A 25,851-nucleotide genomic window follows, 5' to 3' on the forward strand; every position below is an offset into this window, starting at 1 on the left:
GCCAACCCAGTTTGAGAGACAAATGGGCAAGATGTAAGACGAAATGATGTTTAAACTTTCACCAAAAACAACCTAGTATATGCTCTTTGTTCTTCCAGAGCAATTGGACAATGAATGATTTTACCATCAGAGTTTTAGTTTCCTGGTACATCTGACTTTTAATTATATCAATGATGAAAACCATCATACTCAATTCCCCATTTAGATAATGCTGACATTACTCTCATTAAATAAAAAATAACAGCACCTGTAATGCACAGAAGAATCATTGTGACCTTGCAAAAAATATTGCCGGAAGACATATGGAAGCAAATATTTTGGCAAAATTCAAAAAAAGAAACTAGACATAAAACTCAAAATTAATCATAAAAGTCAAATGAGTTCCACTTGGCTGAATTAAATATGTAAGGGCCATTTGGATCCATCCTCTCTTTAGGCCAGGGAGGAAAATCTCACTATTTTATATTGCACTCGTCAACTAGGTAGTTTATGGAGGTTTTGTTCCTTTGTCTTACTCTAAAGCATATGGCATAGACCACCATCAAAGGAAGGACGATGTACCATCGGTTTACTCCAGTGTGGCAAGCCTTGTGGTCCTACGTCAAAGAATGCTCTATATTTCTTCATTCTTGTATTCTTTTTAAAAAAATTCTCCCAATAATAAAAACAAAGATTCAGTCATAAACAACATGTAGCCACGATTATTTTCTTTTTCTTTTTTATTTATTTTTTATTATATTTTACGTTCCGGGGTACATGTGCACAACGTGCATGTTTGTTACATAGGTACACATGTGCCATGTTGGTTTGTTGCACCCATCAACTCGTCATTTACATTAGGTATTTCTCCTAATGCTATCACACCCGACCCCCCACCCCTCGACAGGCCCCAGTGTGTGATGTTCTCCTCCCTGTGTCCATGTGTTCTCATTGTTCAACTCCCACCTCTCAATGAGAAAATGTGGTGTTTGTTTTTTTCTTCTTGTGTAACTTTGCTGGCAGTGTGGCCCCCATGGCACCCCTAATCTGCCCCCTGCCACTAGCAGTGTAGCCCCCAGATAGCACATCCAACACACTACCAGTTCTAGGCAATGTAATCCCAATACTCCCCCTCAAAGCACTCCCCCCACACCGCAGGCAGTGTACCACCCCATAGTGCCCACAGTCTGACGCAGCCACGAGTGTTGCTGCACTAGATAGAGTCCCAAACCCGCCTCCCCCCACCCCACCACGGGCAGTTCAGCTCCTGATGGCGCACCCCCCAGTCACAGGCAGTGCAGCACCCAACAACGCCCCTAAACCACCCCCCACTGCCAGCATTTAGCCCCAGGTAACTCCACCCAAGCCACCCCCTGCTGCGGGCAATGAAGCAAAAGATAGCACCCGTAACCCTTCCCCAGCCACCAGCAGTACACGTTAGTGTACACAACATGCCTCCCCCCACCACTCCTGCCACTGTGGGCAGTATAGCCCCAGATATACCTGCCCCACCACCAGCAATGTAACCCCGGAGACTGCCCCCAATCACACCACCACCACAGGCAGCATAGCCTCTAGCAGTGAGCCCCAACAGGACACCCAACCCTTGCCCCCAGAAGCGTACAGGGCAGCCCGGGAACACTCACCTACCCCATCACATTTCTATTACTGTGGCCGAGCTGCAGTCTCCAGCATCACCACCGACCACAGCAAGGCGAGCCGAGCTGCGGTGGCACAGGCTCCAGCCTCCAGCATGTGGCGGTGCCTCTTCCTTCTCCTAGTCCTCCAGCCCGGCAGGAGAAGCTCCCGATGCCGGCCGCCCTCCTACTGCTCTGTCGCCACCACCAAACGCAGCGAGGTAGTGTCCCAGGCTCCAGGGCTCCAGGCTCCATCCATCCTCCGGCCTCCAGCAGGCGAAAGGCAGCAACCTCCCCTAGTTCTCTAAGGCAGGTACAGAGAAGCTCCTCCGCTCCACAAAGAAGAGCCTGAAATGAGGTGAAGCGAACTCAGCATGCTTTATATATACCGCGGTTATGCAAATGAGGTTCCTGGACTACACGTTCTGATTGGATGAGAGAAAAACCGCTAGGCCTACTCTGATTGGACTTTATTTTCATGCTGTGATTGGTTGTGTTGAGACTTGCTCTCATCCAATCAGAATGTGACAATAAAGTCCAATCAGAGTAAGCCTGGTGGTTTTTTTCTCATCCAATCAAAACATGCAGTCCAGGAACTTCCGTGGGCCTAACCGCAGTATATAAATGATGCTGAAGCTCACTGACGGTTTTTTAGGTTCCGCCATCTTCCTGTCTAGCTGGGTGTGGAGGACTAGAAGTCCGGAGTCGCTGGCCATATGCTGGAGGCTAGAGCCGCGGGAGCGCAGCTCGCCTCGCTGCGGTTGTTAGAGGCTAGAGGCACGGGAGCGCAGCTCACCTCACTGTAGTTGTTGGCAGCGACGGAGACAGCGCGGCTGGAGAGGTAGGAGAAGGAAAACAGTTTTGGGATAGATGGAGGGGAGGAAAGAGGGTAGTTAGTGCCAAAGGGAAAAAAGGATAGCTTAGCAAGAGAACGCGTTGCGAAAAGATGGTGGTGAAAAGATGGCGGGGAAAAAAGTTTTTGGGTAGTTGGAGGCGGAAAAACAGGGTGGAGTGGGAAGGAAGGAAAGTTTTGCAGAAAGACGGTGGGTAAAAAGTTTCAGGGTGGATGGAGGGGGAAGAGGGTTGCAAGTGGGAGGAGGAAAGAGGGTGGTGATGGGGGAAAACGGGGGCAAGCAGTAGGGAGAGAAGGTTTTGCGAAAAGATGGTGGGGAGAAAATACGGGGGGGGAGTTTTTGGGTGGAGGAGCAGAAGAGGGCAGCAAATGGGAGAAGGAAAAAGGGTAGCTAGCAGGAGGAAGACAAGGTTTTGTGAAAAGACAGTGGCAGAAAAGAAACGGTGGAGAAAGAAAAGACGGTGGGTAAAAAGTGTTTCGATAGATGGAGGGGGGGAAAGAGGGTGACGAGGAGGAGGAAAGAGGGTGTCGAGAGGGAGCAGGGATAGAGGGTTGGGAAAACGACGGAAAAATAGTTTGGGGTAGATGGGAGGGCAAAAAGGAGGGTGGCAAGCAGGATGGGGAAAGAAGAGCACGAGCGGTCAAGGAGGGAGACTGAAAAGATGGGGAAGGTTTTGGGGTGTAGATGGGGGAAAGAGGGAGGTCAGCAGGAGTGGGGAGAAGGCTTTGTGAAAAGACGGGGGAAAATGGGTGGGTGGAGAAGAGAAAGAGAATGGCAAGGAGGAACGGGGAAAGACGATGAAGAAAGCAGTTTTTGGGTAGATGAGGGGAAAAGAGGGTGGTGAGCAGCAGGGATGGGGAGAAGGTTTTGGGAAAAGACGGGGGAAAATGTTTTTGCTTAGATGAAAGAGCAAACGAGGGTGATGAAAGCGGGACGGGGGAAGGGTAGCCAGGGGGATAAGGTGAAAAGACGGTGGGAAGAAACAGTGGGGAAAGGGTTTGGGTAGATGGATGGGGAAAAGAGTGTTGAGCAGGAGAGTAGAGAAGGCTTTGTGAAATGATGGTGAGGAAAAAATGAAGAAGTTTGGGGGAAGATGGTGGAAGAAAAAGGGTGGCAAGAGGGAGGGGGCCGGCCAGAGGAGGTCGGGAAAAGAAGGTAGTTTGGAAATAATCGTGGGGGAATAAGATCATTTGTATTTCTGCTTTTGAGTAGTTTGAGTTATTTATATGTTTTGTGTATGAACTCTTTGCCTGATGCATAGTTTGCAAGTATTTGCTTCCATTCTCTGGGTTGTTTCTTCATTTTTAAAAAAATTTTAAATTTTTTGAGTTTTGCTCTGTCGCCCAGGTTGGAGTGCAGTGGCGCGATCTCGGCTCACTGCAAGTTCTGCCTCCTGGGTTCATGCCATTTTCCTGCCTCGGCCTCCTGAGTAGCTGGGACTACAGGCGCCGGCCACTACGCCTGGCCAATTTTTTAGTATTTTTAGTAGAGACGGGGTTTCACCGTGTTAGCCAGGGTGGTCTCGATCTCCTGGTCTTGGATCGGTGCGCCTCAGCCTTCCAAAGTGCTGGGTGTACAGGCGTGAACCACCGCGCCCGGCCTGTGTCTTCATTCTACCGATTGCTTTCTCTGCTTTGCAGAAGCTTTTAAGTTTAGTGTAATTACATCTTTGCTTTTGTTCCTTCTGCTTTTGATGTCTATTTGAAAATTCCTTGTCCTCTCTAGTTTCATGAAGCGTTTATTTTATGTTCTCTAGTAGTTTCATAGTTTCAGGTCCTACGTTTAAATCTTTATTTTGAGTAGATGTTTGTATATGGTAAGATAACGGCCTAGATGGATTGTTGTACATGTGGGGGTTGGGTTTTCCTAGCACAGTTTATTGAAGAGATTGTCCTTCCCAAATGTGTGTTCCTGGTGCCTTTTGTTAAAAATGGGTTGGCCGGGCACGGTGGCTCACGCTTGTAATCCCAGCCCTTTGGGAGGCAGAGGCGGGTGGATCGCGAGGTCAGGAGATCGAGACCACGGTGAAACCCCGTCTCTACTAAAAATACAAAAAATTAGCAGGGCGTGGTGGCTAGCTGTAGTCCCAGCTACTCGGAGAGGCTGAGGCAGGAGAATGGCATGAACCCGGGAGGCGGAGCTTGCAGTGAGCCGAGATCGCGCCACTGCACTCCTGCCTGGGGGACAGAGCGAGACTCCGTCTCAAAAACAAAAAAAAAAGGGTTGACAATAAATGGCGTGAATTTATTTCTGATTTCTCTATTGTGTTTCACTGGTCTGTCATTCGTCTGTCTCTCCCCCGCCCCTTTTATTGATAGTATAATGCTGTTTTGATAGTACCATGCGTGCTATAGATTTGTAGTATATTTTGAAATCAGGTAGTGTGATGCTTCCAGCTTTTCTTTTTATTCCAGATTCTTTTGTCTGTCAGGTATTTTGCATTTCCATATGAATTTTAGGATGCTTTTTTTCTATTTGTATTAAGAATGCCTTTTGTAGTTTCCTAATGCTATCCTTCCTGTAACTTAAGACGGAGATTGCATTGATTCTGTAGATCCCATTGGCTGATGAAGATATTTTAACAATATTTTTCTAGTGCATGGACATGGGATATCTTTCCATTTAGTTATGCCTGTTTTAATATCTTAAAAAGGGGTTAATATTCAAAATACGTAGGCAACTCAAACATCTCAATAGCAAGAAAACAAATAATTGTGCTTTTTAAAAATGGGCAAAAGACCTGAGTAGATATTTCTCAAAGTTACATGCGTGGCCAACAGGTATATGAGAACATGCTGAATATCAGAAATCATCAGGGCAATGCAAGTTAGAACCAGAAGGAGGTATCACCTCGTACTCGGCAAATGTATTTCTTTCTGAAGGTGTTTGTTGGCATGATTGTTCTTTTTTGCTTGTTTTGTTTGCTTGATATGTTTTTCTTTTTTCCCTATAGGCACATTTATTGAAGTGCAGCAAACTAAAAAGTACACAGATCGTGAATGCCTAGCTCTACGTATTTTTCCAAGGTGAACCACCACACAGATTAACTCTTAACAGAATTATCAGCACCCCAAAGCCGCCTTGTATCTTCTCCCAGTCACAATCCACATTTTCACTACCCATTGGTTACTATGCTTACCATCTGGGTGAAGGCATAATTTGTACACGAAATCTAAACAATGTACTATTTACTTATGTAAAAAACCTAAATATGTACCTGCTGAACCTAAAATAAGAGTTGAAAAAGAAAAATGAATAAATAATATCTTCCCAGAATATTGCCTATAGGAAAAAGTCTAAATTCCTTAATACAGAGTAAAATGGTAATAAAATTCTTGCCCTGATTTTCTTTCTTAGGCCTATGTCATGTCAACACTACCCATCACCATTCTTCCTCAAACTTTCATTTTTTTGAGCCTAAAACCCGTAATACATTGAATTTTTGTTTAATATTTGTTACATGTTCAAAACTATCCTAAGCTGCTGGACTCATGCTCTTTCACAATTTCTTTTCTGTTCCTTTCAGACTAGTGAAATGATACTGATTTTTAATGTGTCTTTTCTTGAAAATTTCCTATTTCCAAATGTCAAAAAAAGAACTTACAATTTTTGTCTCTCCCTTTCCGTAACACTTACGAATGTCATTGACATAGCCCTAATAATTATGAGATGTACATTTACACACATTTCTTGTTTTCCTACTTTTGATGTCCTTAAGATCAGAGATTATATTTTACTCATTTGTATTCCTATCAGAAAAAAAACTGGCTTAAATGTAATATATACTCAGTAATTGTTTGAATGCAAAATGTATTAAAATAGTGTAAGTATCCAAGTTGGTGATTCAGTTTAATCTCTTCTGATACCCCCACCCCAAAAAGGCACATGTAAAAGTGCATAAAACTGTGTGTATGCATATGTAGATCAATAGAAGCATCTGTGAACAAAAAATTTAGGAAATGATTATCTTAGAAACACTTTAGCATCAAATCTTATTTATTTGTTATAGCTTTTGGGGAAAAGTTGGATTTTTGTTACGTGGGTAAGTTCTCTAGTAGTAATTCCTGAGATTGTGGTGCACACTGTACCCAATCTGTATTCTTTATTCTTCGCCCCTCTCCCCACATTCCCCTTGTCTCCAAAGTCCCTTATATCATTCTTATGCCTTTGCAACCTCATAACATAGCTCCCACTTAAAAGTGAGATCATACAAAATTTGGTTTTCCATTCCTGAGTTACTTCACTCAGAATAACTCTTTCCAGCTCCATCCAGGTTGCTGACAGTGCCATTATTTCATTCATTTTTATGTCTGAGTAGTATTCCATGCTGTGTATATGCCACCTTTACTTACTCATTGGCCAATGGACATTTAGGCTGGCTTCATATTTTTGCAATTGTGATTTTTGCTACTATACACATGTATGTGCAAGTGTATTTTTCATACAATGACTTCTTTTCCTCTGAGTAGAGACCCAGTAGTGCGAGTGCTGGATGAAATGCTAGTTCTACTTCTAGTTATTTAAGGAATCTCCATACTGTTTTCCATATGGGTGGTACTAGTTTACATTCCCACCAGCAGTATAAAAGTGTTCCCTTTTCACCATACTCACGCCAACATTTATTATTTTTTATTTTTAATTCTGGTCATTCTTGGATCTCATTGTATTTTTAATTTGCATTTCCCTGGTAATTAGTGATGTTGAGCATATTTTCATGTTGGCCATTTGTATAACTTTTTTTGAGGATTGCCTATTCATGTCTTTTGCCCACTTTGTAAATTTAATACTAATCCTATTATATATATAAGAATAGATATATATTATTATATACGTAATAGTAGGATATAAAAGAATGTTCTTATATTCTTATATATATATATAATAGTAGAATATATATATATGTGTATATATATATTCTTTTTAGAGACAGAATCTCACTTTGTTGCCCAGGCTGGAGTGCAGTGGCACAGTCAGTTCACTGGAGCCTTGAATTCCTGGGCTCAAGCAATCCTCCCACATAAGCTTTCTGAGTAATTGCAACTACAGACACTCACTACCATGCCCAGCTAATTTGGTAGAGACAGGGTCTTGCTGTATTGCCAAGGCTAGCCTTGAACTCTTGGCCTTGAGCAATCCTCTCACTTCAGCCTCCTAAAATGGTAAAATTACTGGTGTTAGCCACCTCACCCAGCATATAAAAATATGATATCAAATACATAGAAGAGAGATCCGCAGTTACAAAAACTACCATAAAAATACAATTATGTATATAAACAAAACTTCTTGGTGAAAAATAAAATTTGATCTTAAATATAACTATTGTACTTGTAGTAAACTATTATGTGATCCAGATTTTCTTTGGAGCAAGATACAAACTGCTCTAAAGAAACCATCACAGGATAATTTTTTCCTTGAGAAATAAATTTTTTGTTAATTTTACCAAAAATGAATTGTATGATGTCCTTTGAGAAATATTTAGAATTTAAGAATGTTGGCATTTGTGTGAGTGAGGCATAATGTATGAATACTCATGTTAGGAGATTTTGAATATTTTATCTGTTATAATGTATGCCCAAGTGATCAATATTAAGAAGTGTTTACAATGTATTAATACATAGGATATGAATATAGTTTCTTGCTCCCAGAGACCCAATAGCATATATTATGTATAAACAATTTCAAACTAGTTGTGTGCTTAAGTTGTCTTTTCTAGAAAATGTAACCAACTTACACACATAAGTGGCAAGAATATATAGTTTGACATTTCCTTCGTGCTACATGAAAGGAAAAGTAAAGGTGTACTTTGAAGGACATTGGCCTGTGGCATAAACAATGGAAAAGAAAACAGTAAAATTAGCACTTATGTTTATGTCCATTTATTATGTGAAAATAGGAGCGACAAACTACATCAAAATTATCCAACAATGTACACTTAATCTAATATCTAGCAAGAGGAAAACTGAACACAAAATAATGATCCATTCAGATCATTAGAAACTGGTAAAAGTGTTCACGCTGAAGGAGAAATATATAAAATTTAAGAAATAAGCGCTGTAGATTGGTTATAAAGCTTATTTGACATTGAAACACTAATGTTTACCTTGTTATTCATCACACGCAAACAATATACAGACCCACAAGGAGAGAGGGTAGTGGAAAAAAATAGAAAGTTACTCATTTTCACCAGGCACAGCAAGGAAAGCTCCAGAAGAAATACAGCCTTGAACTAGAAATTGCATCAAAATATCAGTCTCCTGTTTCTCATTTTCTTTCACTAGTTGTTTCTACTTTTCCCAGACAACACAATATTGAATTATGAATTGCCTATGGTGCAGTGTCAATGTTCAATTTTCTCTTAACTCAGTCCCTGAGTGATCGCATCCATGTCCATGTTTTATATACCATCCCTAAAGTTAAGGCAACATTTTAATCTCTAGCCAAATTTCTCTCCTAGATCCTATATATGTAGAACTATATTTGAAATATTTAACTTGTGTTATTTCCTTAAAGGAATTTCAAATCAAATCTGTCCAGAACAGAAGTGATTTTAGTCGTCTCACCCCTTAACTTCACCTCTCCCATATCCGTGAGACCATTACTTCAATCCATTGCTTCAATCATTCCATTGCTTCAATCAGTTGCTCCTCTGTGACTCCAGAGTTACTCAGATTTTTTTTAAGATTTGTTATTTTTTTGGAGCACTCAGGTTCATAGCAAAATTGCGAGGAAGATACAGCAGTATCCCATTTACTCCCTGCCCCCACACAGGGATGTCCTTCCCATTATTAACATCCCCTACAACAGTGATAAATCTATCATGATTGATGAACCTACACCCAAAGTCCATAGTTTGTTAGGTTTCGTTCTTGGTGTTGAACATTCTATTGGTTTGGACAACTATATGATGGTATATATCCATCATTATAGCATCATACAGACTTTTCACTGCTCTAAAAACCCTCTGTGCTCTACTTACTAATTTTTCGCTCCTCCCTAACCCCTGGCAACCACACATCTTTTGAGTGTCTAGACAGTTTTTTTTTGTCTTTTCCTAAATGTCATATAGTTGAAACCGTACAGTGTGTAGCATTTTCCTATTGGCGGCTTCACTTAGTAATGTTAATTTAAGATTCCTTCATGTCTTTTCATGGCTTGATAGCTATTTTTTTGCATTGGATAATAATCCAATTTTGGAAGTAGCACAATTCAACCATTTAGCTGTTGAAAGTCATTTGGTTCTTTTCAAGCTTTGGCAATTGTGAGTAAAGCTGATATAAATATACATGTACATGTTTCTTGTAAACATGGGTTTTTAACCTCTTTTGCTAAGTATATACCAAGGGGTGTGATTGATAGTATGGTAACAACTTAGTTTTGTAAGAAAATGACAAACTATTTTCCAAAGTGTCTGTACTATTTTGTATTCTCACCAGCTATGAATGAGAGTTTCTATTGTTCTATGTACTTGCCAGCATGTGATTACAGCCTTCTGGATTTTGGCCATTCTAATAGGTGAGTAGTTATATGTCATTGTTATTTTAATTTGCATTGACTTGATGATGTATGATGCCAAATATATTTTTATATGATTGCCATATTTCTGTTTTCTTTGGTAAAGTGTCTTAGGATCTTTGGCTCATTTTTTAATAGGCATGGTGGTTTTCTTATTTTTGAGTTTTAAGTGTTTTTTTGTATATTTCAGATAACAGTTCCTTATAAGATATCTTCTGCAAATAATTTCTTCCAATCTATGGCTTGTCTTTTCATTCTCTTGATAAGTGTGTTTAGCAGGGTGGAATTTTTTAAAATTTTATGTTTTAAGTTTTGCTTAGCAATTTGCTCTTTAATGCATCATGCCTTTGGTGACATATCTAAAAAGTCATCATAAGTATAAGATTATACATTTTTTTCTCTCATGTGAAATCCTAGGAGTTTTATAGTTTTGTGTTCTACACTGAGGTCTATAATTCATTTTGTATACATTTTTGTATATATTTTTGTGAAGGGTCCAAGTTACGTGTCTAGATTTACATTTTTGTATGTGCATTTCCACTTGTTCCGGCAGCATTGATGGAAATGACTATCTTATTTCTATTCTATTTTTTTTGTTCCCTTATCAACGATCAGCTCACTTCATTTGTGTCAATTTCTGGGGTGTCTATTGTGTTCCATAGATTAATATTTCACCAATACCACAGTGCCTTCATTACTGCAGTCAGAATTTTTAGTGTGCAATATTTAAATTATTTGATCTTGTTTTAAGTGTATGCTTTATATTGCTATATTGCCAGAAAATGAGGAAGAGTGTTTTGTGTTTTGGGAAATTCTTCATGTTTTTCCTTTTAACTTGGCGTATTATAAATAAGATGATTATAATGTGTTCAATACTCATAGGTGTTTGAGAAAAAATAATCACCTTCTCTCTTAATTAAAACATAAAAAGAAAGGAGAGGAGGAGTGGAAAAGAGAGGGAGAGGGAGAAAAAGAGAAAGAGGAGGAGGACGAGAAAGAGCAATTAGAATAGGTCAGCTGTGGAAAATGGCTTATAATCAAACCTAACATTTTTAATGTCAGCAGGAGAAAATCATAAAAGATTATAAAGAATTGATCAAATATTTAATTGACTGCCATAGAGAAAACATGTCTAAATGAAGAGCTGGAGGAACCACGAATATAGTCTACAGAGAGCATTATCCTCAACACAAAATGCCTACACTGTGGTTATCAATAATTGAAATTATACTTGAGGTTAACATCGACCCTGTGGAATTTTACTTTCTAGTCTGACATTAGAATTATACTCTGTGGAATACTGAACCCACCTTGTATATAATTCCAACATGAAATATCATTTTATACATATTTATTACTTTCTATATGAAAGATAGTATGTTAGGCCTAGGTGACATTAAAGCAAAGATAAGTAATGCCAGATCCAACCAAGCTCTTAGGGAAGAGATGAGAAATGAACAAATAAATTTATAAAACAAAATAGTAACAGTTTTTGAATATGTTGTGGAAAAAAATAGAAGTACATGATAGATTGCAATGAAGTAGTACCTCAGATGGAATACTTGGGAGAACATTTCTGTGGAGTTGGTATTTGTGGAGATACCTGAAAAATGAGAAGATGCCTGCCAATTGAAACACCTTGGGAACAGCCTTCCAGGCGAGGAAGTAGCAAATGCAGAGTAATAGTTAAAGTACTTATCATGGTGAGAAATAGGAATAAGGGCAGTGTGGCTGAACAGACTTCAATATTTGTATAAGGTGAGGATAGGGGTTTAAGCAGGGACTCCATTCTGTAAGATGTGGAAGGCTGTGTATATAGAGTTTAGATGTTATTGAAAGTTCAGCAGGAAGATATTGAAGGATTTAAGCACAGAAAGGCAAGATCAAATTGACATTGTAAAAAAAATGACTCTGACTTATGCTCTATAAATAATAATTATTGATGTGGCAAATGCAGTATTCCAGGCCAGATATAATGTTGACTTGTGGTAGAATTGGGGGCCAGGGAAAAATGAGGTAGTGACAGATTTGAAGTATTTGTTGGAGGCAGAGCTCATTGTACTTACTGATGGATTTGATACAGGAGGGCGTGACTGAAAGGAGAAATTAAGGGGAACTTGGATTTTAGCTTGAGAAACTAAATGGACGTAAGGTCTTATATGAGACATAAGAGTTAGAGATGGGAATAAATTGATGTGGCTGAAAGGAATGGAATCGAGTTATTCTGTTCAATTTCATAATTCAGTTATTGGGACAGTCAAGAGCTTTGAAATATGTAAAGCACGGGTTTAAATGTATCATTATTTTTCTTATTATAATTCATATTCATTTTACCCATTATTACAGTTGCAATTTTCAAATGTGTGCATAATTATTTGTTGAATGTCTTTGGTTACATGGAAGTCAGTTTTCCTCTGTAGACGCTTGATTGACATAAAAGTTCTAAATTCACTCATAATTAAATTAAATATTTTTCAAAATAGATTTCAACGCATATTTTATTATCAGCTTTTCTGAAAAATATTAATTTTCCAATGTTCAAGGTTTCCCAATTAGCACTATCTTCCAAGCACAAACTTGCTTATTTGTAAGTTCTATTGCATAATAATCCTCTTCTTTCAAGATGTTAAAAGTATAGTTGCAGCTCTTTTAATTTATAGTAAATCTTTAAGATTAAGTTATATGTTTGATAGTTTTGATTTATTACTGGCCTCTCGAAACATTGATTTTCATATTTCATTGGCTCCAGTAATTGTTTATGTAGATTTTTGTTGGTGGTTTTATTGAGGAAAATAGATGGGGACATATTGTATTTATTCTATCATATCAAAACAGTTCTTTGATTTGAGGTGACTCAAAGTAAATGTATGGACATTCACTTAGTGGTCCTTGGCATACCTGTCACGTTATATTCCCACAAATCTTTGTAGGCTTCATTTAACTGCCTTATATATAGCATGTGATGTGGCAGGAGAAAGGTATGAATTAAGTGATCAGTTTTCTCTTTGCAAAGGTTTTAGTCTGGTTTCTTTACTCTTTAAACTGGTTAGGCTTGGGTTTCTCAGAAACTGTCATTGGCTACCTTGAGATGAGGTTGTGTAAGAGGAGCTTAACTTTCCAGCAGGCCTCATGCTATTTCTTCAAAAAACAAAGAAACAAAAAATCATTTTTTAATGGATTATAGAAAATGCTAGTTTCTTTAGTGGCAAGTTTCTGGAAATACTAGTTTCTTTATTATCATCGTTTTTACTTTTTGCTCCTCGAGATAATTTATTGTTACGTTCAAGAAATTTATATTCAACTGCATATTTGAATATTGCTTTACTTTTGTTTGTTCTATTTTCACGCAAAAATACGTGGGTAATGTTTTAAAATTATATGTTAATATACACAAATATAACTTTTAAAACTTGTTGTTTCACTCTCTATAAGTCACAACTGCTTCATTAATTCCGTAAATCTTACTATTTTAAAGGCAGCCATGCTCTGTCACACAAGAGTTGAAGCCATGCCCTGTCACATGGAGCCATGCCCTATCACTCAGGAGTTCACTCATCATGGAGCCATGCCCTGTCACATAAAAGTTCACTCATCACAAAGAAAATGTGAGTTTTTTTAATTTTCATTTTGAAATAATTATGGAGTCACATCTAGTTATAAGAAATAATACAGAGAGATCTCGTGAGCACTATACCTAGTTTCCTCCAGTGGCATTATCTTGCAAAATGATAAAGCGATATGATACAAGGATATTGACATTAAGATATTTCGCTTATTGAGATTTCCACAGTTTTACTTGTACTTATTTATGTGCACAAATATGCTGTTACACAATGTTATCAAATGTGTAGGTTTCTGTACCCACTACCGAAAGTCAAGATTCTAAACGTTCCATCACTATAAGGGGCCTTCCTTTGTATTCCCCTTTTATCATCACAGCCACATCTACTCCTCCTTAACGCCTGGCAACCAGGGATCTCTTGCATTTGGAAAACTGTATCATTTCAGAAATGTTATGTACATAGAATAATCCAATGTGTAATATTTTGTAGTAGTTTCGTTTTTCCCCATTTAAAATAATTCCTCTGAAATTCATTGAAATTATTGTTAATAGCAATAGTTCATTCCTTTTCATTTCTGAATTGGCTGCCATAATATGGATAAACCATACTCAGAAAACATTTTATGTTCAGAATCACATTAATTTACTTTCCGTAAGTGCATAAAAAGTATTTCCATTAGTTTATTTGAGTCACCCCTAGCTCTTATCTCAAAAAATCATAGTACCTGCCCTGTTTAAAATCCATGACTTTCTGAAAACTTTTCTTGAAGTTTAATATGGAAAAGCCTGCACATCAAAAAGTGTACAATTCAGTGAATTTTACCAAAATGAAGTATATGTGTAATCAAGATCAGATCAGTAAATAGAAAATAATGTTTACCCTGGAAGTTTTTATAATATTATTCTTTTTCACACACCACCTTTCAAGGATGGCCACTATCCTTAATTCTAAGAACATTGATGAGTTTTTGTAATATTGACAAACAATTTTGAGGAATAGATATTTTATATAGTTCAGTTATACAGTGCATATTCTTTTGTGTTTGGCTTCTTTACTTCAATGATATATTTGCTGGATTTATCATTATTGTTGAATCAGTTATATTTTGTTCATTCTCATTATTTGTATAAACCAGGCGACTGTATTCACAATTCTTTATCATTGGTATATTTCTTTATACTTGTTCCAACATATGCTTTCAAAATTGTTAAAATCTGGGAGTAGGTGTTGATAACTTGGAGTTGAAATCCTCCATCTTCATTCATTGTTTTTTTTAAGATTACCATGACTATTTTTGGCCTTTTGTTGCCCAATGAATTTTAGAGTCAACTTTTTAAAGTAAAATTTAAAATAAAATAAAAATTTTAAAACATGTTTTGATTTTGATGTGGATTGCATTGAACTTGTATAATAATTTAGGAGGCAATGAAGATCTTTATAATATTCCAAAAAATGAAAATGAACATAAAAAATCCTCCACTTATTTATATCATATTTAATAATTTTCAATTCCTTGCAATTAGTGTAGCAGTCTTGCCCATTTTTGCTTTTATTTCAAGGTATTCAATGATTATTAATGCTACTGGTAAAGATCTTTTTGTAAATTTTATATTCTATTTGTTGCTAGTGTTTATAAATATAATTCATTTTTTAATAGTGACTTTGTATCCAGTGACCTTGCTAACTTAGTTTATTAATTTTGATAGGTTGTACATTACTTCTGAATTGTCTAAGTTTACAATTGTGTCATTTTTGAGTATTGAGAGTCATTCTTACACCATCAATTTGCCTCATGTTTTGCTCATTACAATGTTGAATAGTCTTGGAGATAGCAGAGATCTGTTATCTATTTTGAGGAATAGATATTTTATATAATTCAATTATACAGTGCATATTCGTTTGTGTTTGGCTTCTTTAGTTCAATTATATATTTGCTGGATTTATCATTATTGTTGAATTTAATTATATTTTGTTCATTCTCATTATTTGTATAAACCAGGTGACTGTATTCAAAAATACAAGCTAATTTTGTTCCAGATTTCGGGTAATTATGTAGTATGATATGTGCTGTAGGGTTTTGCGTGTGTGTGTGTGTCCCCACGTGTATTTATGCTTGACAGTCTATATCATATTACAAGAGTTTCTTATAACAGATTAAGACTAATTTCCTGAAATTATTTTTCTTATGAATAGGTATTCCTTCTTTCAAATGCTTCCTTTCTTGCATTTATCAATATCATATGATTCTGTGTTCAGGTAATACATTGTATTGATTTTCAACTGTTTAAGAAACCCTGCACACATGGAAAAAGCTCATTTGTTATGCCCTATCCTTTAAGTCTATTGTTGAATTTGACTTAATATTTTGTTTAGATTTTAATCAATATCCATGAATGAGATTGAGGTATAATTTCATTTTTTTACCACATTACACGCTAAAACGTGCAATGTTCTTGTCAGATTTTCCATTCCTGGTAAAACTCATCTCAAAAAATTTTTAGGAAGACTCTCCTCTGTTTTATTTTTTTGTTTCCTGAAAGAATATGTGCAGTGTGCAGGCTTGTATTTACTTAGTGTCTGAGTTGTTCTTTCTATAAAAGTTTTATTTAGGAATTTAACTATGTGAAATGTATACATATAATCACCGAAAAGCTTTCTTTATTCTTTAATAACTTTCGTAAGTAGCATGTTTGGAAGACTTTGTTCATTCTATAAAAGTTCTCAAATTTATTGTCATGAGTTGCTTATAATAAGTGCTTATTCTTTTTCTTACAATGCATAATATTTACAAAAATAACTCCTTCCTTTTGACAATAAGGGAATTTATACATGAGATTAGTGAAGTGAGAGTAACAGGCTGTTTCCCATAAAAGACGTAATATGTTTGGTCCAATTTGTAGAGAATTGAAATATAACTCAAAATCGTATCAAAAGCTCATAGAGGAAAGAAACCCACTATGAATTACTTAATTTTAATTTTTAGTATGAACACAGACTATGAGAATTAGGCCTCATGATTTTAACTTTCTAGGTGTTCTTTTCTATTGGAAAGGAAAATTTCCTTTTGTAAGTGATTACAATGATTCTCTGAGATTAAGCATCATTTTGTGCTGTATAACAAAAGTTCTCAAAAATATTAAGTATTGGATAAAGTAAACACAAAGCTTTTAAACCTTGTAATGATGAGAAAACTTTAAAAAGGTTTGCAGAAAGTATGCCAAAAGAAGTTTGTGGGCTTTTCTGGTTGTTAAGTGTTTCGCTTTTCTTTTCTATGATTTTAACACTAGAATATTTATTCACAGACAAAATGAAATAAAAGAAACTACCCTTTGGCTCCTAAAATTCTATCTTACACTTATCTCCAAAAGCACCCATTCAAAGGTGTTAGTATAAGCCAGTAAAGTAAGGTGGCCTTTTACCTGACAACATTTCAATCCAAGTAGAAGATAAAAAGGAAATTTATCCTTAGAGAATAATTTCAGAGTAAACTTTTCTACAGCTACTCCCCAGAGGTTAAGGTAAGAAATAAACTGCACACAAACATCTCTCTATAGAAAATTGCTTGAGTTGGCTCAATTCTCCAATGAAAGCTACAACTGTATTTATTTTTCTTCCATTCTTCTAAGAAGATACCTTTAAATGAGTTATGCTTTAATGGGGGTATTTTAGAGATTGAGAAAAAAGTATAGATACCACTAAATATAATTCCTTCCAAATCTAAGTTATTAAAAAATATTTATCAGGACATGTTGCCCTTCCTTATGTAACTTTGCTGACCTATTTCTATTGTTGAGTCAGCTAACGCAAGTATGGATCAGTAACTCTATTACAGATATTCAGTAACGAATATAAAACACCGTCTGAAACAAATATTTAATATTAAAAATAAAAGTTTCTTATTTTCATAAGCCTGTAATTTTCTATGTTCCTGTTTTTATTTTTTGTAAAATTACCAATTTTATGCTATACTTAGATAATTCTAACACTTTATGGTAATTGCTGTATTTCCTTGTGATTACCTGTACCATCAGGTCATGATCTAATTTGTCATTGTTTTTGGGGTGATGATTCTTAGAAAATGTTACTATGCATTTCTAAATATAACTAAAAACGTTGTAAATATATGCGGCATAGACATAACTATACATAGGGAGTTTTCTGATTCAGGACATTGGGAATGGAGGTAGAGTGAAAACAAAATACACAACGCTTTCTTTCAAAAATAAGATAACTAAATAAATTTATTATTTACCTGCATCTATGAGGATTTTGTAAAGCAGAATTAAAAATTCTGCCATCTTGCTGTACTGAATTTTTTTTTTTTTTAGTTTGAAAGTTTCAGGTCCATCTATATTCTGAATGGTGGTCTCTCACTACCGTTATTTTGTATTGTGTTGAACACTGGTGAAAGTGATAGTGTTCATTCTGCTACAAAATTGTCAAGAAACAGTGCATTTCTGAGTATTTTGTAAAGCAAAATTAAAAATTAAAAAGCTATATATCTTTAAATAAACTCATTTCCCATTCCATTTCAGCCTATGAGAACTCCAACCGTATTGTGTAAAAATTCCCGTCATCCAAGCATTGTGAAAACTCTCACTTTTAACTATTTCTGATAATTTGCTGATAATTTGATGTTGAAAATCAGTTTGTAAAATCTTTTCTAAAAAACTATCTGTTTTAATATAGTTTCAAACCAGGAACAGTGGCTCATGTCTGTAATCCCGAGATTTCGGGAGGTTGAGGCAGGAGAATCACTTGAGCCCAGGAAAAGGCTGCAGTAGCTTTAATTATGCCATTTCACTCCAGCCTGGGTGACAGGGTGCGACCCTATATATATATAATTTCACATTTTCTGTAAAAAATAATCCATACGTATCATTTGGTATGGTTAAAATGAGAAGATGGCCTGATTGTGATTTCATGAATTATGTGGTTTATTGCCATACATAGAGATTTTCTATGTCCTTTTTTTTTTTTTCTAACAGTACTCAAAGAGAAAAAGAATATGGAGAACCAATCTTACAGGAATGCACTGTGACAGAGTACATTAACCACATGATGAGTGAGTTCCAATTTTGTTTAGAGTTCAATTATGCAAATCCAGTTGATCAATTAAAATGGAAGTAGGCCTCTGTGGATGTAAAGTCTAATTGAAGTTTGAGGCATATCTTTCTATCAGAAGTTTTCAGGAGGGATAATTTGATCAGCACAGCATAAGTTCATGTTCAGAGGCAAGGTCATCAGACACAGGAGTGGTGCTGATGTTGGTGAATGAGGCTTGGGAGAATGTATTGAAGGCTGTCAGTAGCCCTGCTACAGCCTAAGCTGTCAGTTGAAGGCTGCCAGAGAGTAGTGCTGCCAGAGCCTAAGCTCTCAATGTGTCTCTCAAAGTCTTGGGTTTATATATGTTTTGGAGTCCAGTAGTTGAGGCCAATATCTCACATAAATGGTTTGATAAGCTGTGACATAAAATTCTCACAGAGAGGGAAATTACATTTCATGTCCTTATCATAGCAAAACTTGTGTCACTAATATAGCAAATTATTAAATTAGAATCCTTTCAAAGTTAAACAGTAATAATACATATTGAGTACAGATTATTTTATGACACTAAACTTTTTAAAATCATATTCTCAACAAGTTTAATATGTGGGTATATATTAGAGGTTATGTTTTATTTGTGTAAATGTATGGGGTACATGTATAATTTTGATACATGCATAGTGTAGTGGTGAAGCCAGAGATTTTAGTTTATGCATCAACTGAATAATGTACGTTGTGTACATTAAGTAATTTTTCATCATTTATCTCATCCACCTCCTCAACCTCTTGAGTCTTCATTGCCTGTAATTCCACACTCTACGCTTATGTGTACACATTATTTATCTACCACGTATCAGTGAGAACATCAGGCATCTTTCTGTGCCTGAGTTGTTTCATTTAAGATAAAGGCCTCCAGTATCAACATCATATAGGATATTTGAACTTAGGAGCCATGATCTGTAACATTACCCTACCCATACCAATCCAACTGACATCACAGATCTATGAAATTTACTAAACAAGTTAGTTGCAACGAATCTGATTATTCTGTCATCTGCCTAACTCCAGAAGATAGTCATACTGATTCTTCTCTTTAAACTAAAGACATGTTTTTTTATGGCTACATAGAATTGCATTATGTATATTTACCACATTTTTAAAATCCATTTATCCATTGGTGAACACTTAGGCTGATACGTTATCTTTGCTACTGTGAATAGTGCTGTGATAAACATACAAATGACAGTGTCTTTTTGATATAATTATTTCTTTTCCTTTGGGTAGATAACCAGTAGTTGAATTGCTGGATCGAATGGTAGGTCTATCTTTACTTCTTTGTGAAATCTCCATATTATATCTCATAGATGTTGTACTAACTTGCATTCCCAAGAATAAGTGTTCCCTATTCTCTGCATTCTTGCCGTCTGTTGTTTTTCTGACTTTTTCATAATAGCTTTTCTGACTAGTAAAGGTGATATATCTCACTGTGGTTTTAATTTGCATTTCTCTAATGATTAGTGATATTAACCATTTTTATATGCCTATTGGCCATTTAAATGAAAAATACTCATTCATGTCATTTGTCCACTTTTTAATGGAATTATTTATTTCAATTCATTGTTGTTGTTGAGTTGTTGGAAGTTCTGTATAAGTTCGAGATTCCCTATTCCCTCTTCAAATGCATAGTTTGAAAGTATTTTCTCCCATTTTGCAGGTTATCTGTTCACTCTGTTGACTATTTCTTTTGTTGTACAGAAGCTTTTTCATTTAATTAATTCCATTCTTCTATTTTGTTTTTGTTTCCTGTTCTTTTGAGGTCTTAGTGATGAATTCATTGCTTAGACCAATGTCCAGAAGAGTTTCACCTGGGTTTTCTTCTACAACTCACAGTTTCAGGTCTCACGTATAAGTCTTTAATCTATCTTGAGTTGATTTTTGTACATAATAAGAAACAAGATCCAGTTTTATTATTTAAAGTAAACAAAAGCCATGTAAAGGTGTTAACATTTTTAAGTTAAATTTACTTTTTATTTATTTATATATTATACTTTAAGTTCTGGGGTACATGTGCAGAACGTGCAGTTTTGTTACGTATGTATACACATGCCATGGTGGTTTGCTGCACCAATCAACCCGTCATCCACATTAGGTATTTCTCCTAATGCTATACCTCCCATAGCCCCCCCATCCCCTGACAACCCCCGGTGTGTGATGTTCCCCTCCCTGTGTCCGTGTATTCTAATTGTTCAGCTCTCACTTACGAGTGAGAAAATGCTGTTTGGTTTTCTGTTGTTGTGTTAGTTTGCTAAGAATGATGGTTTCCAGCTTCATCCATGTCCCTGCAAAGGACATGAACTCTTTCTTTCTTTCTTTTTTTGAGACGGAGTCTCGCTCTGTCACCAGGCTGGAGTGCAGTGGCACGATCTCGGCTCACCGTAACCTCCACCTCCTAGGTTCAAGTGATCTCCTGCCTCAGACTCCCAAGTAGCAGGGACTACAAGCACACACCACCAAGGCCAGCTAACCTTTTCTATTTTTAGTAGAGATGGGGTTTCACCATGTTGGCCAGGATGGTCTCAATCTCATGACCTTGTGATCTGCCTGCCTCGGCCTCCCAAAGTGATGGGATGACGTGAACTCATCCTTTTTTATGGCTGCATAGTATTCCATGACGTATATGGGCCTCATTTTCTTTATCCAGTCTAACATTGATGGGCATTTGAGTTGGTTTCAAGTCTTTGTTATTGTGGATAGTGCTGCAATAAACACACGTGCACATGGGTCTTTATAGTAAAATGATTTATAATGCTTTGGGTATATACTCAGTAATGGGATTGCTGGGTCAAATGTATTTCTAGTTCTAGAACCTTGAGGAATCGCCACACCATCTTCCACAATGGTTGAACTAATTTACACTCCCACCAACAGTGTAAAAGCGTTCCTATTTTTCCACATCCTCTCCAGCACCTATTGTTTCCTGATTTTTTAATGATCACCATTCTAACTGGCGTGAGAGGATATCTCCTTGTGGTTTCAATTTGCATTTCTCTAATAACTAGTGACGATGGGCTTTTTTTCATAGGTTTATCGGCTGCATTAATGTCTTCTTTGGAAAAGTGTGCTCATATCCTTTGCCCACTTTTTGATGGGATTTTTTTTCTTGTAAACTTGTTTAAGTTCCTTGTAGATTCTGGATACTGGCCCTTTTTCAGATGAATAGATTGCAAAAATTTTCTCCCATTCTGTAGGTTGCCTATTCACTCTGATGATAGTTTTTAACAAGTTTTTAAGTCAAATTTACTTTTTAGAGTGGTTTCTTTGTTAGTAATATGGAGAATTGTTAGACGGATGGCATTAGTTGATAAAAATTGTAATTAGAAGTCAGTGGCAAAAGTCCAGAAAAGATGTGACAAATACAGAGGAGCAGATACTAAAGAATAAAATTTTAAAATATTTACTAAACATTAGTAATAGAGTGAGAGCAGCACATTGAATTTAGTTAATGGAGGAATATTTTGATCTAAATATGCTAGAATAATATCCTGCCTTTGAAAATCTTCTTCCCCACCCATGGTGGAATTTCCCCTTGAACTAGAGATAGGTATGAGGAGAGAATTGGCTGGTTTCATAATATGAAGGCAAGTAGCGGGCAAGTCACGTGAGACCTGAATTTATTAAATGTTTTTTTCACGTATCAATTAGCCAGGCTCATCGAGCATAATGATATCATGTACTGATAAATTATGAAAATTAGTTGTGGATATTTCAAAATAGGAAGGTAAGTATTTTTCAACAGCTATACGAACAGTATAAAAATTAAGAGATTTTTGTCCAATATTAATACAGTCCTGTGATTACTATAGTAAGTTTCTCCCTATTTCTTTCTAATAATAACACTTTGTGAAGGAATGCCACAATTGTGGTTTCAGTATAGAGTCATTCTTAAAATGCCAATCCAAATTTGGCAAAATACAAAAGAAGTGTTTCTTTCATAAAAACAAACACTGGAGACAGAAGGTTTAAAATGAGAAACACACCTAAATTTTGATTATCAAGTAAACTGAAAAAAACCTTCACAATTTTGCAAATTATCAAACCTTATTTTTAATTTAAATTATAAATTAATTTCTTCCAAACCTAAAGGCTGTTTGAGGCATGAAGAAATTCTTAGGAATGTTTTGAATTTTGCCAATCATAAGGCATAACTAGCATCTTAAAAAAACAGTGTATAAGCTATTTGCTGATTTCACTTTTGTTACATCTTGAAATCATTAAGGGATATTCTAAAATGAGTTCTTACTATGCCTTGAATGCAACTAACCTTCAAAATACTTGCTTATGAGTGTAAAAGGATATACATTGCTTTGCTGTATTCATGAAATTTAGCATGTAATGAGAATTGCCTATTCAATTTGTATCTATAGGCAAATTTTAGAAAAAGCAGAGGACGTCTTTATTGATCATTCCTTCATTATTACTGAATACACAATTCCTTAGTTATACAAGCCAAGTAACAAGAAGAATATCATGCCATGATATCCAATTTACATAGAAATTATACCCATTCTTATTTGGAATCCTGTTTATCTAGTTATTACTTTGTATTACAAAATTTAGATAATGCAGGTTAACTCCCATTGAAGGCTACAGACTAGCTCCCACCCTGAAGCCCCAGAGAAAGCTGCAAGCATTTGTGTAGTCTACAATTGTCACCTCCAATTCCCAGGAATAGGTTTTATCACAGAATTCATTTTCACTGTCTTTTCAAGGATATGAGATTGCCTGAATTGCTGGCTGCAGAAATCTCAGTAATTTTTTTCACACACTAGCCCTGCAAAATTCACCCCCTATACAGGAAGAAGTCTCTAGAAATAAAGGGGTAGCAAGAATTTCTAACTTGCAAGAAGAAAATCATTTGTTTTAATTGTGTTTTGGTTTATGCTATAATAGAAATCATCTCTATTGCTATGTGATATGTACACAATAAGTAGGTTTTCAGAATGATTAAACTTCTTAGCCTCACTTCAACTATTATTTTCAAAAGCCATTTATTCTGGGCATACAAGAAAACCACAGCAAATATTTATGAAATCATTTGAAACTAGTGTTGTTTCTATGAGTATCTTCAATATACTCACTTTTTTCCTAAAGAGAGTGTTTTATGTTTGCAAAGTAATAATTAAAAGACAGTTCATGGCTTTACAAAGTATTTCTTAATAACATAAATATTTCTGATTTCCTACAGATGTTATAGCCTTAGTATTTACTTTTCCATCTTTTTATCCTCAAAAAATTAGAATCCAGCAACATTTTAATAAAAATGACAGAAAATGTAATTCACTTTAGAGGAGAATGTAGTAGAGTCAGTTGTACTACACTAATGATACTCCAAAGTGCAAATCTAGAATGCATTATGGTTCATCATCTATGGATAGCAAAGATGTTTATTTAATTTTATAAACTTTGCATACTTAAAAACATAATAAATTATTATTCTCAGTGGAGAAATTTATAATGAAGTCGTTCTTAAAAAGCATCACTTTTTCTGATTAATTACCTGAAGATTTACTAACTGAACAAAAAAATTATAATTTGCTTCTCTTCGTCACTATTTCTTCATTTATATTTTGATAAGTATAGGATAAGTTTGCACTTCAGTAAAAACAAAATTTCAAATTGCAGCGGCTTAACACAATAGAGATTAATTTATTGATTGTTACTTATTCATGTATTTTAGATGGAGGCTCTGTGCCACACAGGCCCACAGAGCACTAGACTGACATAAGCTTCACCTTCTTATACCTGTAGAATCTGGAACAACTAGAACTATATATTAGAAGAGACAACTGAAAAGGTGTGTGCTAGATTATTTTTACTTTGGCTAGTAAGTAATAAACATTATTTCTGTGCATAGCTCCTTGTCAAAATTTAACACATTATGACCTCCAAGTAGTCACGTAAATGTTAGAAGATATGAGTGAGCTTGTGAATATTTGTTGACCATTCTATTACTAACACACAAACATCAAGAAGAAAGAGGTGGCACTAGATGTAGCAGGTCCCGCCAGTTATAACACCTTGTGATCTTAGATTTTCATATGTTGTTGCTACCCTTATTTGTTTATGAACCCAACAGACTCTGCCACAGGTCCTTAGGTTTTCCGTATATGTCTCCATGCATTCAGGATGCAGTTTGCTTGAATCACACCAATCTATCCATGCAGGTTCTTCTATTCGCAAATCCACATGCACCGTTCTCAACCTGATTTTTCAGAAACATGGATTTGTGTTGTTGTCTTTCACTGTGCTATCTCCATCTTTAGAATAAAATGTCTTAAGTTCTGGACAATAATACATCACTAAATTGTAAGAATAAAAAGTATTTGTGGTAGAAATTAGACAATCACTTCATTGGCATGTGACTACAAAGACCAATGTTCTTTTCTTGACTCTATTTATTCTTCATAAAATTTTGCTGGAATATAAGGTAAAAGGGTCTGTGTAACTAATAAACTTGTTTTTTTTCTAGGGGGAGGTTGAAATATTCCCATATTCTACCTTTAATTCGCTTCACGGTAAATGCTAATAGTGAGCAGGTCAAATAAATTGCATTTAATTTTTGTATTGCCAGCCAGTGTTAATTTCTTTCTTTTCCCAATAAAGTGACCTACCTGTATTTTAGGATAATTAGCATGAAAGGATGGTTCTTCTTTTCCAGAAGTAAAATTATCTCCCTAGATATACAGCAAAGGGTTACCATAAGTAGTCACATTTTCATTGTTACTCAAAGTATAGTTGGAAAGATCGTTGTTCTTCTGAGCAGTTACTCACACTGCCCTTCCCATTATACTGGTTCTGCTCCCACAGAGCATTAGCTGTTAGAAATGGTAACTTACTTCCAAGATGTGATGCACAGTCAGCTGCTTGACATTAAGTAGGTTTGTAAAAAAAATGAAATTTCGATGGAATATAAAAATAACATTAATTTTTACATCGTCTTTTTCCTTAAACTTAGTATTAAGAATAAGGTTGTTTTCTTACAGATATAACTTTATCTGCTCATTTTAAAACAATAAAAGTGGCTAATCATTAATTTTATAAAGATAATTTTATCCTATGACCACACACATTAAATATCGTTTTATATTTAATTAGATCATTAAAATTATATTATGTAACAATTTGTTATATCTTTATTGTGACTAAAGTCACCAACATTTCTGGCCAGGCAACTTAACTAATCATCTTCAAGTAAATGTG

The 25,851-nt window shown here is 35.8% G+C and overlaps 1 long non-coding RNA gene across 5 annotated transcripts in view; it reads left to right on the plus strand.

Moving 5' to 3' along the window:
• Positions 1-2,223: 2,223 nt before the first annotated feature.
• Positions 2,224-25,851, plus strand: part of LOC129487949 (uncharacterized) — a 37,258-nt gene continuing 13,630 nt past the window's right edge. Inside the window, exons 1-6 of one of the 5 annotated variants that reach the window (XR_010122124.1) lie at positions 2,224-2,457; positions 5,424-5,496; positions 9,904-9,982; positions 11,104-11,218; positions 13,458-13,587; positions 24,329-25,221. This is a non-coding gene — a long non-coding RNA (uncharacterized lncRNA). Of the gene's footprint in view, positions 2,458-5,423; positions 5,497-9,903; positions 9,983-11,103; positions 11,219-13,457; positions 13,588-24,328; positions 25,222-25,851 lie in introns of those variants that run through there. The other 4 variants (XR_008659527.2, XR_008659528.2, XR_008659525.2 and 1 more) reach the window with 4 other exon arrangements.

Source organism: Symphalangus syndactylus, chromosome 8 (assembly GCF_028878055.3).
Source record: "Symphalangus syndactylus isolate Jambi chromosome 8, NHGRI_mSymSyn1-v2.1_pri, whole genome shotgun sequence".
NCBI classification, from domain to species: domain Eukaryota; kingdom Metazoa; phylum Chordata; class Mammalia; order Primates; family Hylobatidae; genus Symphalangus; species Symphalangus syndactylus.